Genomic DNA, 7,490 nt, shown 5'->3' with positions numbered 1-7,490 from the left:
ATTTTTATTCCATCAATTCCTGGTGCCTTGTTCTTTGCCAATTCTTTCAATGCACTTTGGACTTCCTCCCTGAATATCATTGGCTCTTGTTCATATGGTATCTCTTGAAATGGTTGAACATTAACCATTTCCTTTTGGTACAATGACTCTGTACCATCTTTTCTTGATGCATTCAATACAATAGTGTTATTTATGTTAATTGCTATACTCACTAACCTTTTATGTATATGTATATCTTTTCACTGATGGCAAATAAATTATTTTTTATGTATAATCCTAATTTATAAGCAAAACAACTAATATTTTCTTTGCCACAAGCTGATGTCTAATGAAATTTTTTATAATTAAAAACAGCTTAGTGCTATAGTGTAGCTGAAGTGTAATATTCATTTCAATGCTATAATTACTTTGAACCAGGGGTTTAATCACCATTATTACTCTCACAATATATATTTGAATATATTAGAAAAAAAATTTTCATCTGTAAAATGTGATGTTGTTGTTGTTGGTAAGTACCATGGAGTTGGTTCCGACTTATAGTGACCCTGCACATGGTTTCCAAGGCTGTAGTCTTTATAGGAGCAGAGCAACTCATCTTTCTACCGCAGAACTGCTGGTAGTTTTGAACTGCTGACCTTGCAGTTGGCAGCCTGACTTGTAACCACTATGCTACTAAAATGTGATACAGTATGATTATTATTATTTTTTTTTACAGAGAAACAAAATGTCTAATATGCAATATAGTTTCTAATACACGTTGCTATTAAATCACTGCATTTTTTTCTTGGCCGTTAATAGCTTTAATTTCTCATGACACACAAGTTTCTGTTTTGCTTTATATAGGAAAGATGACTAAAAAATAAAATGAAGTTAAAAATACATGGAATAAAGTGATAATTTTAAAAAATAAATAAAACACTATTGTTGTTAAGTGCCATCAAGTCAGCTCTGACCCATAGCAACCTTGTATAGGGATTCCAAGGAGCAGCTGGTAGGTGTGAATTGTTAACTTTGTGATTCAAAATGACTTTGCAGTCTAGCACTTTAGCCTACAGCACCACACCAGAATTTAGGATCAGGAAAATTAAGAGTCGAACCACTTGATAGGGTTTAGATATAAAAACGAATGACTAGGAAAAACATGAAAAGAAGTAAGCCAGTTATAAGGATGTATACATATAAGTATGGTTGAATTTCAAATGAGATTGAGTTTCATAGATGGTAAAATACTTTTCTCGTATCGCTGTTGTTGTTAAGTACTGTTGTGTTGGTCCTCACTCATAGTGACTCTGTATAGGGTTTCTTAGGAGAGATGGATGAGTTTGAACCACTGACCTCATAGTTCAAACCTATCTTATGGTAGAGAGCTTATACTAAATCAACTTAAGGTGTTATATTATTTTATATGTAGAAAAATAATGCAGAGTTGTAAGAGACAGACAAGTAGTGAATGTCCTTAGGGATAGTAATATATCAAATATAGTGATTTAAATGACTTAACCTTACAGCTTCTCATTAGAAAGTCAAGCATAAAAGTAGGTCTATTCTTTTTCAAGGGGCTGTGCATTCCAACGTGTTCCAAGCTTGAAGCCTTCTAACAGTATGAGTTTTCTGTTTGCTTTTTTTAAATGCATATGCTTCATTCAGTTTAAAAAATGAAGGAAAGATTATTTCTCTATCTTGTACATTCAAGAATATCTAGAAAACAATTATACTGAAGGTCCCAAAGGCTGACATTTTAGTTGAAGACTTTGGTTGAAGGTTGCTGTTTTTGTTAGTTGCCATTGAGTTGGTGCTGACTCATAGCAACCCTATGCACAACAGAATGAAACACTGCCCAGTCCTGGGCAAACCTCACATTGATGCTGCCACTTTCCAATCCATCTCACTGGGACTATTTCTCTGACCCCTCACCTTACCAAACATGATATCCCTCTCCAGCAATTGGTCCTTCCTAACAGCATGTCCAAAGTATGAGATGAAGTTTTGCCATCCTGGCTCCAAGGGGCACTCTGGCTGCACTTCTTCCAACACAAATCTGTTTGTTCTTTTGGCAGCCCATAGCACTTTCAGTATTCTCCTCCAATACTATAACTCAAAAGCATCAATTCTTCTATGATCTTCCTTATTCACTGTCCAACTTTCACACGCACATGAGGTTATTAAAAATACCATGGCTTGGGTCAGGTGCACCTTAATCCTCAAGCTGACATCTTTGCTCTTCAACACTTTAAAAAGGTCTTGTGCAGCAGATTTGCCTAATGCAATACGTCGTTTGATTTCTTGACTGCTACTTCCATGAGTGTTGATAGTTGATCCAAGAAGAATGAAGTCCTTGACAACTTCAATCTTTTCTCCGTTGATAAGAATGTTGTTTATTGGTCCAGTGGTGAGGATTTTTGTTTTCTTTACATTGAGATGCAATCCATACTGAAGGCTGTGTTCTTTGATCTTCATCAGTAAATATTTTAAGTCCTCTTCACTTTCAGCAAGCAAGATTGTACCATCTGCATATTGCAGGTTGTTCATGAGTCTTCCTCCAATGCTGATGCCATGTTTTTCTTCATATAACCCAGCTTCTTAGATTACTTGCTCAGCATACTGGTTGAATAAGTATGGTGAAAGAATACAACTCTGTCACACACCTTTCTTAATTTTAAACCATTCAGTGTTCCCATGTTCTGTTCGAACAACTGCTTCTTGGTCTATGTACAGATTCATCATGAGCACAATTAAGTGTTCCAGAATACTCATTCACAGTGATGTATATAGCTTATCATGATCCACACAATCATGGACTTAATCAATGACAGGCTATTTATTATGTCCATAGGTTGTCATGATCCACACAATACTCATTTGGTATTGTTGTTAAGTGACGTCACGTTGGTTCTGACTCATAGCAACCCTATCTAGGGCTTCCAAGGAGAAGCCAATGAGTTTCAACCATAGAACTTATGGTTTGAAGTCTAGTACTTATGCAACAGTGCCAAACCAGGAGTCCAAATATACTCATGCAGGTGTTAAATGCCAATGAGTTGTTTCTGAGTCATAGTGACCCTGCATAGGGTGGGTTTAAACTACCCAACTTGTGGTTGGCAGCCAAGCGTTTAGCCCGGAGCATTACACCAGGACTCCAGAATACATGCATGTCATTGTTGTTAAGTCCTGTCCAGTCATTTCTAACTCATAGCAACCCTATATAGTGTTTAGGAGCAGCTAGTGAGTTTACTGTCTACCTTGTGGTTCAAACCTACCTTGAGGGTTGCTATAATCATAAGCAACATGAAGGCACTTAACAAGAGACTTAAATAAAACAGTCTTATACATTCTAGCATAAATACACACAATCTAGCCATGATTTTTGGCATTTGTTAATAATGAACTCCATCACTTATCTGTCAGTATGTGTGGGGCTTGTGTGTTTCTGTGATGCTGAAAGGTTTACTACTAGTATTTTAAGTACCAGCTGGGTCACCCATGATTCTCAGATTTCATTGGAACTTCCAGTCTAAGACAGATTAGGATGAAGGGGAGGCAAGATACTTCGGAAAAGCTTTTGAATAGCTGAAGAACATTGTCAGATACAGTGCCAGAAGATGAGCACTTCAGATTGGAAGACACTCAAAATATGACTTGGGAGGTGGTATCTCCTCAATGTAGGGTTGACCATAATGGCACAAATGAAGCCAAGCTTTCATGATCTTCATTTGCTGATGGGGCACAAATAAAAAATGAAGAGAAATAGCTGCAAACATCCATTAATAGTCAGAACATGCAATGTATGAAATATGAATCTAAAAAAACAGAAATCATCAAAAATTAAATGGAATACATGAAGATCAAAATCCTATGCATTAGTGGGCTGAAATGGACTGGTATTGATCATTTTGAATATGACAATCATAGTTTACTATGCTGGGAACTTCAAATTGAAGAGGAATAACATCACATCCATTGTCAAAAAGAACATTTCAAGATCTATCTTAAAGTACAATGTTGTCTGAAATAGGATAATATACACATATCTACAAAGAAGACCTGGTATTCATGGCAGGACAATGCACTGGACTTAAAGTTGATTTGAATCACAACGTTAGCAGTTCAACCCATCAGTCATTCCTCAGAAACTCTATATAGGGTTATTCTGAGTCAGGACTGACTTGAAGGCACTTAACAATACCATCAACAATGAAGACCAGTTAATACCACTACTATTTAAATTTACACACCAACCACTAAAACAAGTTTTGGAAAAAATGAATAATTCTGTCCACTTCTTCAGTCTGAAATTGATCAAATTTTTAGTCAAGATGTATCGGTAAGTACTGGTGATTGGAACATAAAAGTTGCGAACAAAGAAGAGAGATCAGTAAAATAAGGAAAATAAGACCTTGGTGATATAAATGATGCTGGAGATTGCATAATAGAATTTTTCAAGACCAAATACTTTCTTTAAACAACTTGAAATGCGACTATACACATGGACCTCATTAGACAGAATACACAGGAATCAAATTGACTACATCTGTGGGAAAAGATGGTGGAGAAGCTCAATATCCTCAACCAAAATAAGTCTGTCCAGGGACAGACTGTGGAACATATGCTCATATGCAAATTCAAGCTGAAACTGAAGAAAAGAAAAGCAAGTTCACAAGAGACAAAATATGACCTTGAATCTATCCCTGGTGAATTTAGAGACCATCTCAAGAACAGATTTGATGCATTAGATACTAATGACTGAAGACCAGAACGGTTGGGGAATTACATAACGAACCTATACAGGAAGAAAGCAAAAGTTAATTTTAAAAGATAGGAAAGACAGAAAATGCTAAAATGGATGTCAGGAAAGATTCTGAAACTTGCTATTGAGCATAGAGAACCTAATTCAAATGGAAGAAATGAGGAAGTAAAAGAACCAAACAGAAACTTTCAAAGAGTAGCTTAAGAAGACAAAGTCAAATATTATAGTGAAATGTGAAAAGACCTGGAGTTAGAAAGCCAAAAGGAAAAAAAAAACACGCTTGACATTTCTCAAGATGAAAGAACTGAAGAAAAAAAAATCAAGCTTCAACTTGTAATACTGAAGAATTCTATGGGCAAAATATTGAATGATGTAAAAAACATCAGAAGAAGATGGAAGGAATACATAGAATAACTGTACCAAAAAGAATTGGTCAGTGTTCAATCATTTCAAAAAGGTAGCATATGTTCAAGAACCAATGTTATTGAAGGAAAATGTTCAAGCTGCACTGAAGGCAACGACAAAAATTAAACCTACAGGAATTGATAGAACACTAACTGAAATCTTGCAACACACTGATACAGCACTGGAGGCACTCACTTGTCTATGCCAAGGTATTTGAAAGACAGCTACCTAGTAAAACAATTGGAAAAGATCCATATTTGTGCCTATCCCAAAGAGAGGTGACCCCCTGGGAAACCAAAACTAAGTTATATGACTAGTTTTCTTTCAATATTTCCTAATTGCAGTCATCTGGAACCAAATCTGCAAAACCTCCTAGGTTTGCTTGTACCTAGGACTGAGATTGTGGTTCATATCATGGTTCAATGTTCAAATTTTTGAGGATCTTCCAAACTGTTTTCAATTGTTGCTGTATGGTTATATAGCCATTATATCAGTAAATCATGAGGGTTGCAGTTTCTCTACATCCTGCACAACACTTGTTGTTATTAAATGCCATCGAGTCAGTTCTGACTCATTGTGACCCTGAGTCACAATGATTTCCAAGGAGTGGCTGGTGGGTTTGAATGGATAGCTTTGTGGTTCATAATACAGTGCTTATCCTGCCACACCAGGACTCCAGGTCAACATTTATTGGTTTCCATTTTGTAGATCATTGTCATTTTAATAGGATAGAGATGGAATCTCATTGTAGTACTTTTTCCCAAATACTATTTATTTTATTATTGTTGAGACTATGCATATCAAAAATATCTATTCAATAGTTTCTACATGTCCAATTTAGTGATATTGATTACATCCTTCTTGTACAGCCATTTAACAACAATGGCAATGGCTGGTTGGAGTCCTGGTGTGGTGCTTTAGGAAAAGCACTAGATTGCAAAGTTGGTTTGCACAGCAAAGTCTGTTATATGAGGAAGTAAAGCTACATTGAAAGGACAGTTATCTTTTGCTTCATTTCCATGTGGTTGTTGTTGCCGTTAAGTGCTGTCTAGTCGGTTCAAACTCATTGAGACCTAAAATCATTTCCATGATTTTAATCATTTTTCTTAGCACAATCTACAGTATAATCTGCTATGGGTCAGAACTGACTTGATGGGTCTTAACAACAACAACAACATACTTATCAAAGAAGCAACATAAAAACAACAACAACAACAACACACAAACAATTAAAAACCTTGCAACCAAGCCAATTCCAACTCATAGCAACTGTATAGGACTAAGTAGAAGTGGGCAGTTCTAAGCAGAACATAGGGTTTCCAAGGTTACTCATCTTTCTTCCTGGAATGGCTGTCGAGTTCTAACTGCTGACCATTTGTCTAGTAGCCAAGTACTTAACCACTGTGTTAAGCTCTTAAATTAACATTAAAGAATATCTTCCATTTCAAATAAAATGGACACAGCCCAGAAGGAGACTTGTTCTATGGTAAAAAAGAAGAAAAAAAATGTGTTAGGGAGAGAAGAGTTTTGTTTATGGTCTCCAAAGATGACTGCATGCTAAGAAATCTTCATGGACATGGAAACTATGCAGAGTCCACAGCCATGTGCTCAGAGGACTCCATATTTAGTACTCTACTGTGGCTGTCCTGAGATTCCTAATCTTTTTTTAAAAAATGTTTTTTATAGATGTTATATTTTCATTCTGCACTGGTCATTACAAATTATATAGCTGTTCCTAGCTAGACATGAAGTCTAGTAATAATTCTTCTAAAAACTCTCTGTGAGTGAAAAAAAGAAGTAACTTACTTCAATTTCTTGGCTCTTCACTGTACTCATTTACAAAATTATCTAAGACTATTTTAGTGCCTCCCTAAGATCTGTGTAACTGTGAATTCCCCAGGTTATTACAAAATGGAAATTAAATTAGCATTCACTTTGTTGATCTCTGTCTCTTTTTTATAGATTATATTGTGAATTGAGTAATAGTTTACATGGGATATAATTGGTTTTAACATTCATCATTTCATTGGAGTTATTACAATCCCCTCTGTGCATCATCATTCAACAGCATTTGCTTCTATTCAATCTGGGTTTTTGTGTGTGTGTGTGGGGGGGGGGTTGTACACAAGAACACTCAACAATATATAAGCATTTAAACAACTGAAGGGCACATTCTGCAAGCCTGCCTCCTGGTTGCCAACACACAGTCTTTCTTTTTCCATGAGTCCAGAGTCACCAGCTGCTCTGTCTCTCCATGTCCTCATCTCTGCCTCCATCTTTGGTGTTGCTGTTTCTCTGGATGCTGGTTGTTGTTAGGTGCCATCGAGTTGGTACTTATAGC

The sequence above is a fragment of the Chrysochloris asiatica genome, unplaced genomic scaffold (assembly GCF_000296735.1).
Source record: "Chrysochloris asiatica unplaced genomic scaffold, ChrAsi1.0 scaffold00011, whole genome shotgun sequence".
In the NCBI taxonomy this organism is placed as follows: Eukaryota; Metazoa; Chordata; class Mammalia; order Afrosoricida; family Chrysochloridae; genus Chrysochloris; species Chrysochloris asiatica.
This window is presented reverse-complemented; position numbering follows the sequence as displayed.